The following is a 14,887-nucleotide window of genomic DNA, read 5'->3' as shown; positions in this document are numbered from 1 at the left end:
TATGTATATATTTCATTTCTATATTTGACTGTGTGTATGCACAATTTCCCACACACACCCACACAGGCGTAAGTTTCGCTGCCAAAATTTCACCCAAATCCGCCATAACTTTTTAGCCACTTTTGGGCGCATGTCATGCCGGCTTTATTGCCGTTGCATGCGAGCTTATTGCTGCAAGCAACTTGCACCAATATGTGGCGAGTGCATTGAGGCATTATTAATATTTTAATACCAATTTTACGGCAATAAATGCACGCCTCAATGGGCAATGCTGAAATAGACCAGATGGTTGCGGTATTGTGCAATGAATTATAGACACACACACACAGTCACACATGTGAACGCGTGTGTGTATATGTTTGAGAGAGTAGCTACTGGCTTTATGGATTTATGCGTTCAGGAATATTATTTTTCGCTATTTCAGCAAATGTTGCAACTAGCATTGTTTGTTAGAGCGATTGTGAAATAGAAAAAATATTTTATTTCGAAATAGTTGTAGCTGGTGACTCAGTTATTTATTAATAGATTTTTGTGAAATATTTGAATATTAAATATTATATAGTATTATTATTTAGTGTTTATGGTATTTATTGCATACTTTTGGGCGCTTAACGCACATTTTAATAATTTATTTATTTACTACAGTGCCAAAATTTTCAAAATATTCCGAAAATAAAATTTAAAATTTTTAGATTTATTGCCAGTTGAAAGCGAGCTTTGTTGCGCAATTTCAATTAGAGCAAAAGCTGCGAAATATTTTCGGTTGCAAAATTAGTTAATGAAATGTTCTGTCATGGAGTTTGTGCGCTTAAATGGAAAAATGGATGGTAGTTTTAACAAATGATCAAGAGTTAAGTCTGGCTCAGGTTCCACGAAAAGTTTTAAAAGTGTTTTAAAATTATATTTTATCACTATGTAGATAATGTTGAACAACTCAGTGAAACAAAGTTTCGAAAAGCTTAAATGCTTTAGGTTCTGGCGGACGCCACTAGAACTAAAAGTAGATTCTCTTTTTCCTTGATTCACTTAAGCTTTCTAAAAAAGTTGTCAGTTTACTAGAACTTGAATCAATACTTTCCTAAATATACCCAAAAGGACTTTCCTACTAATGAAGACCGAATGACTTGTTTTGAAAGAAAGCTTATTGGAGGATCCAAATGTAGCAGGTTTCCATTACTTATAATCAAATAGCAGCTTTTTTTAGAAAACAAACGGTTTCTCATCCGCTGCCGAGTTGATTTTGTAAAAACATTATATTAAACAAGAAAATGTTCCGTTTCAGGAATCAACTGAGATGTAAGGGTATAAAACCGCCGCTGCCAATCTATTTTGTGAACATTAATTGATACCCTATGCGACTTTCTTTGCCTGCCTTAAAGATATTTGGACTTAGTTTTTTTTTATATTAAAAATTTATTTTAATACATAACGAATTATGAAATGGTATGGAAGCAAGATTTGTTTTCTAATATTTATATACTTCTGCGAGCTTACGATTTCTTTATGCCATTCTTCTGTTAGTAAAATTCTTTTATTAATAATATAATGTATTGTAGTTTTTTTCGTTTACGTGATTTAGGACTTGCTAAACATCAAAAAAATGACCGCAGCTTTATTTTAATATATTCTGCAAGGTTTCGTGACACTTAACACAAATATGTCTAAATTATGACGGTTCAAGAATAATAGAACCCTTAAATTGATAGTTGGAAAGTGGATCAAGTTTGAAGACAGTATACTAGTTAGTCTAGAGGCCCGAATTTAGAGCCTTTTTTAGCAATTGTTATATACTCGAACAAAGGGTATTATAGTTTTTTTCACATAACGGTTGTTTGTAAGTCCTAAAACTAAAAGAGTCAGATATAGGGTTATATATACTAAAGTGATCAGGGTGTCGAGGAGAGTTGAAATCCGGATGCCCGTCTGTCTGTCTGTCTGTATATATACGAACTAGTCCCACAGTTTTTAAGATATCGTTTTGAAATTTTGCAAACGTCATTTTCCCTGCAAGAAGCTGCTCATCTGTCGGAGCTGCAATATCGGACCACTATAACATGCCACTGTCATAAAATGGATCGGAAAATGCTTGTTTGGAAAACCTATTAAGTGTCATAACTAAGCCATAAATAAAGATATTAAAGTGAAATTTGGCACAAAGGATCGCATTAGGGAGGGGCATATTTGGATGTAATTTACAAACTGAACATATAGTTACTATCAGAAAACCTGTCGGCGTATTTGGCTTCGGTGCCCCCTACTAAGTTTTTGTACATATCTGAAACGTAATAAATGATGGTTGTCAGCCATTTAGAGTCGTTTCCAAATCAGGCATTTCTCGATATACAGTTCAAAAATGAAAGAAATCTGATAATAACCACGCCCACCTCCTATACAAAGGTTATGTTGAAAATAAAGGCATATTATCTCAGGAACTATTCTTTTCCGATTTTGCAATGTATACCAAAATTGACCGATATATAATATTTATCGTAACAGCTATGATGACATGTAGGTATCTTCGATATGGGTGAAATCGGTTCACAACCACGCCTTCTTCCAATATAACGCTATTTTGAATTTCATCTGATGACTTCTCTGTACAATATGTACATTAGGAACCAATGATGATAGCGAAATAAAACTTTACACAAATACGGTATTTGAAAAATATGTAAATGACGGATAATGAAATCTCGATTATCACTTTATCATGTGAGAGTATAAAATGTTCGGTGACACCCGAACTTAGCCCTTCCTTACTTGTTTTTAATAGTTTTTACCAAATCTGTTATATTGGGAAATGTTGAGGTTATTCTCCGATTATACACTGTTGTGGGAGGTGTCTAAAGTATTTGTCCTGTGCAATAATACAAACATTTGAGCGGCACAAAGTGTTCACTGAAGGTTGTGAATCATTAAAATCGTCGTGTTATGAAGTCGTCCATCCATTCCTGATTAATGTTTTGTATTGCAGTGTTCTAGACATGGTAGCAAATGATCTGAATCTTGTTCAAAAACAACAGAGATGTTTGACAACGAAAATGCATTTATCAAACACATTATTAATGGTGACGAGAGGTAACTGTCCAACAATCTAGCGAATGGCCCGCCAAAATTCACATAATTAAGGCCGCCTCAGCAGAAGCTTATAGCCAGTGTAAGGAAATATTTTTTTTGTTCTTTTTTAATAGTAGGAGGAAGCATCGAAAGCTAAACCTAACCTACTCCCATCTTATGTCTCTCCCACGAGACCACTAGAAAAAGTATTACTTCATTAGAGAGAAGAAGACCTTTCAGTGTTTTCTATTGTACGGACTGACTGACGCCTTGTTGTAGATGTCTTAATCTTGTGACAGCTTTCCATTTTACAGAGAAATTGCACATAAATGCAGTCAAATTTTTCACAGTGAGACTACTTCAAAGTGTGGTTTTTAGCTTTTCCTTATACTTGAAAACCGAGGGCATCAGAGTCATCTTTGCACTCTTAACTTGTATAGGTAGCTTCCAAAGTACCTATGATCACTGAGTATTTGGGTCAGATGGAAATCTAAGTCCTCATGTTGTCTATCTATGCACGAATGTATGTCCGAAATCAGTCTGTGGCTTCACCGTCCTTCAGACAAAGTTTGCCACCGTTGCTGCCACATTGCGATGCTTTTGATTCTCTCCTCTTTTTTTGCTGCGGTAGACGTCTATAATAAGTTATATATTCGCGCGAATTCTTCTCCCTGGATGTCAATCGGCGCCATACTGACTAATACCTCAGCAGCGTTATTTGTTATGGTTCGGAAAGCACTTATCACGCGTCCACAGCCTTTGTTTGCCGTCATTCTAGATAAAACATAATTTTTTTATTTTACTTGTTTTACATGTCGTACTTTTCACGTGCTTCTTGAATTTGAATCTTGAGTTCACTATTACCCCAAGGTACTTCAACTGTGGCAGTGAAGTAATCTCACATTCTCCTATGGTGAGCGATATCTTTTCTTCATTTTTCCTAGAGCTTACAAGAAAGATTTCTGTATTCTGCTCAGTCAGCTCTAGACTCATGCTAGCAAACAATCAGTGCAAGCCTTTAATGCATTTGATCCGGAGGTCATCCAGATGTTTAGCCACTGCTACCACTATGAGGTCATCCGCATATGCGATTGTTTTCACATTTTTTGGTTGTGGTATTCTTAGCACCCTTTCGTACATCCGGTTGCATAGTATTGGACCCAAAACCCAACCTTGCGGTACTCCACTGGAGATAGTGTAGCGCTGAGTGCTCTCGCCCGTGTCGAATTATAATATTTATCAGATAATGAGGAGCGCATATTTTGTATAGAGCTTTTACTATCCGTCTCAGCCGAGACTTACAAGTGTAAAGAAATATGTATGTAATAATCGTTGTAATACTTGTAAGAAGGCTTTATTACGGGAATTGATAATGATTTTTATTAAAAACGTAAAATTATGTATTTTTGTTGTTGTAAAATTGATCATATTTAATGGTTCCTATTTGAAATAGTAGACTCGATAAATATGCCCGCTGTAAATATTCCTGATAATTTTATGGTACTTTATTTTATTGAAGAACAAGCTTTTCTTTTAAGTATCGTAAAAGTTTGTCATGACACATACTTCTGAGTAAGTTAGTGAGCGCATTTGCCACTTAAACTCGCTCTTTATGTCTCGTCTGTTGCTTTTTAATTATAAAAACGATAATCCTGGCTCTCGGATATTTCCTTTGGTCACTTCGACTGCGCCTTTGTAATTTTAAATTACCCAACACATACTTGTGAATGCAAAAGCACACACAGCACACATACACACATACACACACACACATAAATGGACTTATGCAAATAAAGCTATTTACTTTTGGAGCTGCTGTTGCCGTTGAGAGGGGCTCACCCGGCAATTCGCTTTGAAATTGTCCTTTTGTCTATGCCATAATGGCAAATGAGTCTATTTGCCCACAAACACTTACGCAATAATGCCAATTTACAATGCGTGTGAAGGGCAACGGGGCCTTAATGGCACATATGCTCGGCTAGCATGCTTCTGTGTTTGTGTGATTGTGTGTGTGTGTTGGTAATGCTAATATGCAGGTCGAGGCGCATTTAGAGCTTCCGCTGCAAACCATTTTTACCTCTGATCCTTTGTGCGCACTCACACACACACACCCAAACACATACACGCGCACACATCGCTTTTTAGCTTTGTGCATAAATAATTTACACAAAACCATTGGCACTAAGAGCCGCAACCATTTTAGGTATTTTAGTATTTTCGCCGGAATATTGTGGTGTGTTTTATTGCTGACATTATTGTTGTTGTTGTTATTGTTGGTTTTTGTTTTCGTTAAGCTTTTAAAGCCTGCCACATGTCGGCGGCTACCGTTGTGCTTGTTTGCTCGTTGACTTTAATAGGTGATCGTTGTTGTTGTTGGTGTTGTGCTTATTGTTTTTGTTGTTGTATGCAAAATCCGCTTTTTGCTTACATACATATGTATGTTACACTGTTACATTTGTATGTGCGCATTTTATCTCACTATTAGCCGCCCGACAGACTTTCCGACTTTCCCCTGCTTGCCACACCACTCCGCCGCTCCCTCTCGCACTGCTTGCCACAATCCAGCGCCACATTTCACTTTCACTCTGACTTTCATTGCTGTGCTTTCAAAGGATTAGACGTGTTTTACATTTTAAAACGCCGCGCGACTTGCTGCCTCACTTGCCACCAACTGTTGCACGCACGCATACAACGTTGTGTAGTTGTTGGTGTATGTAAGGCTCATCCTTTCGATCACTCATACAACCTTTCAATTCGTCAACTAGTCAGCCACTGCGTTTGTGTTGCTGGCGATTGTGTGGACGCGCTGTGCCACATGTTGTTGCAACATATGTTGACGCTTGTTTACAGCAGCCACACATCTGCACATGAAGTGGGCGCATATCTGTGCAGTGTTGTGGCAAACCTTTGGCACACACACACAATGTTGCACGTTGCTTGCGTTGATGTGGTCGACTGCGTCCTTTAATGTGTTGCCAATTTTTTACTGCACGGTTTGTCGCCGACAGTTGGACACAATAACAACAACAACAACAGCGGAAATAACAATAGTAACAATATCAAAGTGTTTGCTGTTATAACTAAAACAACAAAAACAAGAACAAATTACAACAATAACAACGGTTTTCGGTTTTAGTATAACTACAACAACAAAAACATTAGTAGCAACGACAACAACAACATTTTTGTTTTGGTATTATAACAACAACAACAAAAACATCAGCAACAAAAATTACAACAGAAAAACAAGTTTTGTTAGTATAACTACAACAATAAAGACATCACCAGCAACGACAAGAACAACACTATTTTTAGATACAACAACTACAACAAAAACAACCACCTTAGTTAGTATAACTACAACAACAGAAAAATCAGCAACGACAACAACAATTTTTTTTTAGATATAACAACAATTTGTGCGAAAACAACAACATTCCACAACAACGTTTCAGCCACCAACTACTCTCGCCAACAGCTGTCATTTCTGCCCATTTTCGCATCCAGCAAAGGTTTTCGAAATATTCGCATTGACAGCTTTGTGCGTCGCGGGGTGTTTTGGCTTTTTAAATGTTTTGTGGTGGCTTTTGTGTAATTCAGCATTCAGCACTGGCAACAAATGTATATTTCATAGTATTCACCACATGCAACAGCCAATATGTATTTATGCGAGTATGCCTATGTGTGCGTTAGTGCGTGTCTGTCATCCATCCAGCATTGCTGCCGCGTCTGTTTTAAGCCGATTACATTTTTGTTGTATTTGGCCTTTCCTAGCTTAATGCGACATGGCAGCGAGCAACGGCAGCGACTATGCCATCAGCGATAAGTGTCGCATTGATGGCGATTATGGCATCAATGAAGCTATTTAAGAAAATATATCACATTCACCGTTATATCTGCTGCACTTAACTAATATTTGTTTAACCAGCTGAAAGTTTTATGATCGCCCTCACCACATTTCGGAAACGGCTCAGCATGAATTGTGACTGTGGCGAAGTGCTTGTTGCAACATGAGGGCGTTTGGAATGGCAACAATTTGAGTTGTGTGTGGCATAAATTGGCTTCATTAAAGCATAAATTAGCCGCTGAGCTATTTGTTGCGAGTGCATTGCTTTTTGAGTATCTCAAATTTATGAGGGCAATATTTGAGCAAAGATTTTGAGTGGCTTGTGGAGAGTTTATTGGCATATAAATCAATTGAAGTGCCGTGGACAGGATGTTTTATAAAACAATGGTTATATTGATATTTATCTGTCTATGTATACGTATGTAATTACAAGTTTGATGTTGAGAGAAAACGTTGTTTATAGAGTTGTTCGAGTCGAGCTCGACAGTCGGTGGTTGGTATAGAGTTAAGCTATATCAGCTATATAATATCTGATATTTATTTGAATATAATCTACAGATCCACAGATCCACAGATTCTCATGAAAATTACAGCTATATATCGGCCAATGTATGGGATATACAAGTGTAAATTAGAGGGAATCCTTTCCTGGTAAAAGTTTCTCTGTATATCAAAAATGGGTTGAATCTTTCAGGCGACTTTACGGTAGATATATAGGCCAATATTTGAGGAATCTCAACGAAAGTTGCAGAGAGTTTTTTACTCATAACAGTACATCTTTACATACATACAGTACATAAAATTGACCTACGACCCCTATAACTAATTCGGGATTTTCGAACCTGCGGCTGATTTTGCTCCATATTATTGGTGATTGTATGTGAGGTATCTTAATAAAACTCAGGCAACATTTTTTTTTAGTATGTGGCATGATAACATTTAATACATAAAATCGGGTCGGTACGTTTCGTTTTTGTTTTTCTAACAAACTTTATGCCGAATATGTCGGTCAGTGGTGTAACAGTGGTGGCTTCGGAGGGAGGAAATGGGAGAAATTGATAGACAACTTGAAATAGACGCTGCATCTGTGATATGTTCGATTGATATATTCTCTGCGGTTTATCCTCCAAGCTTTCCAACAAAGAAAAATTAGTAACTTAACTGAGAAAATAAGGAAACGGGAAAAGCAACGCTACTCATCGCAGCCGTGTGTAAATTTCAATTTACGGGTGGGATTTTTTGCCTAGGTGATATTCTAAGTCTAAGTCATGCACGCGTGATTCTTCAGAAATAATCGATCGATCTGGCAAAGACATCAAATATGATAGATACGCTGCTCTCGTAACGTGAAAAACATTTTTGATCCAAAAATAGCGGCAGAACTGAAAGTTGACGAAAAAACACCAAGAATTTGCGGCCGACAAACAAAACGCGAAAATTTCTGCGTGAGAATTTGCGAAGAATACAACAAGGTCTCAGTGTATATTTCTCTGTTGGATACAATCGCTGAAGACGCGCTTTTCTCGATAAGTATTGGATGCTTTTCAACTGAGTTTGCTGCTACCAGAAGTATTTGCTTTGAAAACCAAAGAAAAGAAAAATATTATTGACTGCCTGATAGATACAAAAGCCTTTTGGATAACGACAATGATAATGACACTGGCAAAAGTAAAAAAAAAAAAAAGTCAAAAGAAAACAAGTTGCCGACTACTGCATTGGAAACGTTGAAGAACTGCGATGTAGACCTATACCCCATAGTTCATAGTTTTACTTGCATATTCTGCACACCTCCTGTGACGAATGCGAGCTCCGAACGCTCTTTTTCGACACTTCGCCGTATGAAAACGTAGCTAAGGACGAACATGCTTCAAGATAGATTAATCGGCTTGGCGTTGCTGCACACGCATCATGACATTGAAGTCCCACATTGTTTTGTTTTGTGAAGTTTTTCTATTCAATACACGAACTAACTACAGTATTATACAATGCATTTAAGTATGCCTCTCGCACGTCGACGATCTACTACTGTGATCAAATTGAAAGGTGAAATTATAATTTATACTTCGCGTATTTTTCGAATCGGTAAATTTTTTTTCCGTAAGTTTGTAGTACTGTTAGTGATATCTATGCTAAATTTCACGTCAAAATATTCATTAGTATTTGAGATACGCAACGTTTTGGGAGGCTCTAAAAGTGGATTCTTCGATTTTTACTATGTCTGAACTTTTGAACAAAGAAGTGCGATAATGTACCATCTCATACTGCATTGGTTATTCGCGATCATTTCGCCACATTTTCAACTAATATCGCGTCGCAACCACCGCATTCGCTTGATTTACCGTGCGATTCTGTACTGTGATACTGTCTCAAGTCTCTAAATTTGAGATTTTGAGTTAGAGACAATTTTTGAGACTTGAGACGATTTTGCTATTCTGTAAGTGACAGTCACAAAATCTATTACAATTCATTATTCAGAGATGTTTTTAAACTTGAATGAAAATAAATATGTCGATAACAAATATTAAATTTTCTATAACATAGTCAAAAAACATAATTATCAATAAAAGTAAAAATATATGTTGACTTTGTTTCATAATATTTCCGAAATTTATGTAAAATTGATTTATTTTTAACCTTTTCGTGTTTGAGTTGCTTACAAAATAGAAAATAACAACAATCGATTAATATCTGTGATGATCTCTATTCAGTATATTCAAAATGGCAGACAAGAGTTCTTTTTGGTTTTGTGACCTGATAATTACCAGGTCTCAAGTTTGAGTCAATATTTTGAGACTAACGCTAGAGACTGTTTAGTGAATAGTAACTAGTCACAAATTGAGATTTTACCTCAAAATGTCTCAAATAGAGACTAGAGACTGGTTACAGAATCCCGCTATTAGCAGCATGTATCTTCTGGCTATTCAGCAAATTCACATGAACACTCCAAGGATACCGTTTTGACTCAATTGAGGATATAAAAGCTGAACCGAAGAAGGCTCTGATTGATGGCCGTTATGACGGAGGATTTTTTTTTTGCTATGATGAATGGAAAATTCGTTGGCATAATTGGCTTAATACTTTGAAGGAGATGGAATGGACAAAATTCACCTTTCAATTTGATCATAGTAGTATGATGTGTTTTTTTTTTTAATTTAGGAGGATTTAATATTAGAAAGTCGATTTGAAAATTTTCCACAATTACATTAAACTGTATAAAGACTACTATATTTAACATAATAATCTTCATATTTCAAGGAAATGTTTATTTCCCCCCCAAAAACTATTTCTGCATCCGCCCCGGTTATAGCATATGTATGTATGTAAGTATATACAAAATTGCTTAGATTCCGATTCTTTGGTTGATGTTTTACATCTTAAGGTATTTCCTGGCTTTGATTACTGTAAGTTGTAAGAGTATAAAATGTTCGGTTGCACCCGAACTTACTTCTTCCTTAATTGTTAACACATTCATATGTACAAATAATAACTATAAACGCTTTTCACATATCACAATTATATGACGACAATAAATTTCAATTATTTTGGCAACCACAAAATACATATGTATGTATGTACATACGTTCGAAATTCGCAAACAAAGTCATCTCTTAAACATTACGCTTAATTAATAAACAACGAAGTAATAAAATATGTTTGCTTGCTCTTTAAGCAAATGCTCTCTTTGTTAAAATAACAAAGTCAAGTAAATTGAATTTCCAGCATTTTTCTTTGGCACAAGCATGAAAAAAAAAACAAAAAGTACAACTGTTTAAAATCAAAGGCAATAAAATAAATGAGAGCAGGAGAATGATTCTCAGCGCAACCGTAGGCAATGCATGCAAATGCACTGAGTGTGCGCCGTTACTTGTGTTGTGCAGGTACAAACAAGCTTCATAGAGAAAAAAGTGCGTAACAGAGTTAGACAAAATTGCAAAGTCATTAATAAATTAAAGAAATAAACGATTTCAGTGCGATTTAAAATAAAAATTTGTGCAAATAATTGCTGTGAATTTATGGAAACATTTGAATACACAATGTGGAAAAAATTTAAATTGAATTGAGAGGTTTGTTCAAATGTGAAAAGCAACTTTCGTATAAAAAAGTGAAAGGAAAGTGTAAAGTGTGTAAAAGTGCTTGGAAATTTATTAAATTAATATTGAAAGTTGCATCAGCGTTTTGTTTGTGCGCGTGTTAAGAAATGTGTTGTGATATAAAAACAATATTAGTGCAAGGAAATCATACGAAAAAGGATTACCGGGAAGATGCTGTTGACTATAAGGAACGACAAATGTAAAGGTGAGCCATTTACATGTTGAGTTATTGCCAAACCTTCTTAAATTATAATGTAACGAAAATTATATGCTGCAGCAACATGTTGTAAGAGTATAAAAACGATATTTTTTCTGCGAATTTGCCCTCGCAGTATGCATTGTAAACTTTGTGGTATAATTTATGACAAGACTCGGTGACCTAACGTGTTGTTGCATTTAATTGGACTTTCACTTTCCAGTTGTAGGCAACAGGATATCCGAATCTGTTATCGCAAATTTTAATTATTTTACAATTAAGAACACAAAAACAGAAATAATAACCATAATATAGTAATCAAGTCTTCAAGTGCAGCAATAATCGATCACCTTTTTACCAAAGACTCTTGCGGATGAGTGCTCTTCCGAGTTAATCGATTTCGCCCACGAGCTTTCTGTAAACACAAACCAAATAAAAAGTAAGAAAAATATATTTTTGTGGAGAATTGAGTGGCCTTCAGCAGTAATTAATACGTGTACTTACTGGCTTTCCACTTCTTTCTATCTTCTCTTACTTAAGCTGACTTTGGGTGGCTTTGGAGTTACTCCTATAAAATCGTATTATATATTCTCAAGTACATACAAGTATTTTAGTATTTTTTAAAATTTGAAGATTCTCTGCAGCAGATAGCAATTGAAAGTAATTACCTGCAATAAATTTACTGAAATGTGCAAAAGTCCCATAGACAAACAAACAACGTGGCAGCTGAAATATAATAATAAACGTAACGCCCGAGAAATATGTATACACACATACATATATAAATACATACAATCGGGTATATGAGCAGTTATGCGAAGGTGTTGACTACGTGTGGGCAGTCTGTGCATGCACCAGGGCACTTGAGGGCCTGTAGACAAGTTGCAACAGTTTTGCTAAGCGTTCTCCATTATAGTTGCTTTGCTTTTGTTTCTTGCTCTCTGCTGTTGTTCTCCACAGTTGTAGTCCATTGTGTGCTTTTGTTGTTGTTGTTGTTTGCTGGTAGTTACTGGTTACGTTGATTTCTGCTGAGATTGCTTGTGGCAAGCTGGTGGTCTCGAATGATGCATCACAATCACAGCAGCTTTACAATGGAGTAAAGCAATTACTAAAATGTTGGGCAGTTATGGCAGTAAATGGAGAGGATTTGCAAATATAATGGATGTAATGAATTTAGTAAATATTGCAAAACTATATGGTTCGGTATCATTTTATTTTTGTAATATATAAATAATGCTGCAAAGGGATTTATAACTACTTAAAATAATTAAAAGTATTAACATAATTTATTGCACTGCAGAGAAATTTAGTTCAGCTCGGGTTCTTAATTGAAATCTTTTCGAATGTAGTCAAGCCGATAGAAAGTGAATTGCGTTGAACAACTATTGATAAATTACTCCCAAAAGCCTTTCTATAATGAAAGAAAGCAAAGAAGCTCTCCACTGTCTGCTGCTGATGCTGTCTTAGTATAAAATAAGTTTATATATAGGCAAACGATTGAACCCTGAAGACGAAGGCTGCATTGCATTGAATATGACATCATTATTTTCCACGATAAGATCTTCGGAAAGCCCGACACTTTGGAGTTGTAATCAAAGAAATCACCATCCGATTAGGTAGGTTCATAAACGGTCACAATTTTGAACAATTACTTTGTATGACAGCTATACCCTATAGCGATCCGATCTGAACATTTTTTTCGGTGATTACACCAATGCCTTAGGCAATAATCTGTGTCCAGTAAGATACCTCGTCAAATGAAAAATTTTTCCATACAAGCTCTTAGCAGCTAAAGTGGTCTGAAATGGGGGGTTTCGACAAGTAAGCAGCTTCTTCGGTAAAATAGGACGTTTGCAATATTTTAGACCGATATCTCGAAAACTGAGGGACGGGCATGCCTAATCGGTTCAGCTCGTCATGCTGATGATTTATATTTATACTTTACATCCCTGACATTTCCTTACGCTTCAGTCGTTCTTCTTTTTTGCTGTCTGGCGCCAATGGGAGATTCCAAGCGTAGACAGGTCCTTCTCCACCTGGACCTTTCAACAGAATAGAGGTCTTCCTCTTCCTCTGCTTCCCCCGGCGTTTACTGCGTCGAATACTTTCAGAGCTCGAGTATTATCATCCATTCGAACGACCATAAATCCTCCGCAGAACATTTCTCTCGAAAATCACAATATGACCGACCTGGTTGGTGGCTTTTCGCTCCGTAGTCAGCCAGGTAGTTTGATGAATTTACACAGTACCATTTATAGGTACCATATTTCCGAACCAGTCGAAGTCGGTCAGCCTCATCCCATGAGGTTGTTTCATCATGACCCCGAATTTACCGATCGTTGTGCCAAAGACGCCTTCTTTGCCCACCCTGGCGATAAAGTCCCTAAGCACAATTTTGACATCGTGGAAAGGAATCTCTCATAGGTGTGTTCCGAGTGTCCATACAAGACACTGTTGGTCATATCGTTGTTCTTTTCAATCAGCGATATGTGAATGGCAGGATTCAGTGACGGAGTCTCTTCCACCACGAATGTTACACTGAGTTTGCCCTTCTTTATATGGTCACTGTAGTAAATGCCACAAAGACCTATTCGTCTCAGTCCTTGTCCCGTCTATCGCACTTCTTGGACGGCGGTAATGTCAGCCTTACTCGTACGAGGACATCAACCAGCTGGGCAGCGGCACCGTCCCAACTACGGGACCGGACATTCCAGGTGCATGCACTTAAATCATAAACCTTAACACGTTTGCAGGGGTCGTCATCAAAAGGAGGGTCTCTCATCCGAGGCTATTGTGTCCTTTTCGGTGAGATGTATTTTTACGTGAAGGTCCCAAACCTAGCACACAACCCTGGGCAGAATAATTAAATGAATGAACCGAAATTAAAAAGAGCACCATTTTGAAGACTAACATTTATTATTTTTCCTGAATTCGTTTTGGGGGGTTGTACTAGAGGAAAACGTCCTTGGGCAGGGAGAAAAGAACCTCATGAGGAATGCAAGTTCACAATATAGCCAACAACATTTTTTTGTAATTTCGGCTTTAAGACTAACGAAAGCTTTTTCACCTAGGTATTTTTTTAAGGGCTAAAAGTAAAGTAATTGTTTTTAACTTAAATCAAGCTGCAAGAAAATTGTTAAAATATGAGCCTACTATTTACATTGGCCAGCTCATTAACGCCCCTCTCTTTTGCTTCCAATCTTTTCGTCGTTTAACCCATTTGCTCTGCACACTTTGCCTACTTATTTACTTACGCTGTGCACTTTCTTCAAAGTAAATGAGCTAAATTTAGATTTAATCACTGCCTCGGACGCCTTTTGTTCACCACAAATGAAGCATAAACAGTTGGCACAAGTGCTCTCGGCAGCGGCAGCGCCAGCCGTGCAAATCGCGTATACGCCCTCGCTTACCGCCCAACTTAAGCGGGCATCATTAATTCATAATTTCTTTGCAATTAATCATGAATTGCAGCACAAAAACGAGCAAAAGCGCAAAGTGAGTGAAAGAGACTACTAAGTGTTTGGCGCTGCTGCGAAGGAACGGTATACGTAAAATTCCAGCGTGGAATGGAGTGAGGATAAAGCTATCAAAATAATTTATTTTCCTCAGCGGCAAACAGACACCTAAGAGGCGCGAAACTTGAGATACTCGAAAGGAAGTGCAAAATATAGAAGAAGAAGAAGAGTACTGAAGTGG

At 36.9% G+C, this 14,887-nt stretch overlaps 1 long non-coding RNA gene across 3 annotated transcripts in view; it reads left to right on the top strand.

Annotated features, from left to right (window-relative positions):
• The window catches only part of LOC126758626 (uncharacterized), a 237,543-nt gene that overhangs the window by 26,241 nt on the left and 196,415 nt on the right, over positions 1–14,887 (top strand). For 2 of the 3 annotated variants that reach the window (XR_007666862.1, XR_007666861.1), the window contains exon 1: positions 10,809–11,200. The exons of the other annotated variant lie outside the window; for it this stretch is intronic. This is a non-coding gene — a long non-coding RNA (uncharacterized LOC126758626). Of the gene's footprint in view, positions 1–10,808; positions 11,201–14,887 lie in introns of those variants that run through there. 3 annotated transcript variants of the gene reach the window in all.

This window comes from Bactrocera neohumeralis, chromosome 5 (genome assembly GCF_024586455.1).
Source record: "Bactrocera neohumeralis isolate Rockhampton chromosome 5, APGP_CSIRO_Bneo_wtdbg2-racon-allhic-juicebox.fasta_v2, whole genome shotgun sequence".
Lineage (NCBI taxonomy): Eukaryota > Metazoa > Arthropoda > Insecta > Diptera > Tephritidae > Bactrocera > Bactrocera neohumeralis.
Note: the sequence above shows the minus strand (reverse complement) of the source record. Positions and strands in the feature narration are given on the sequence as shown.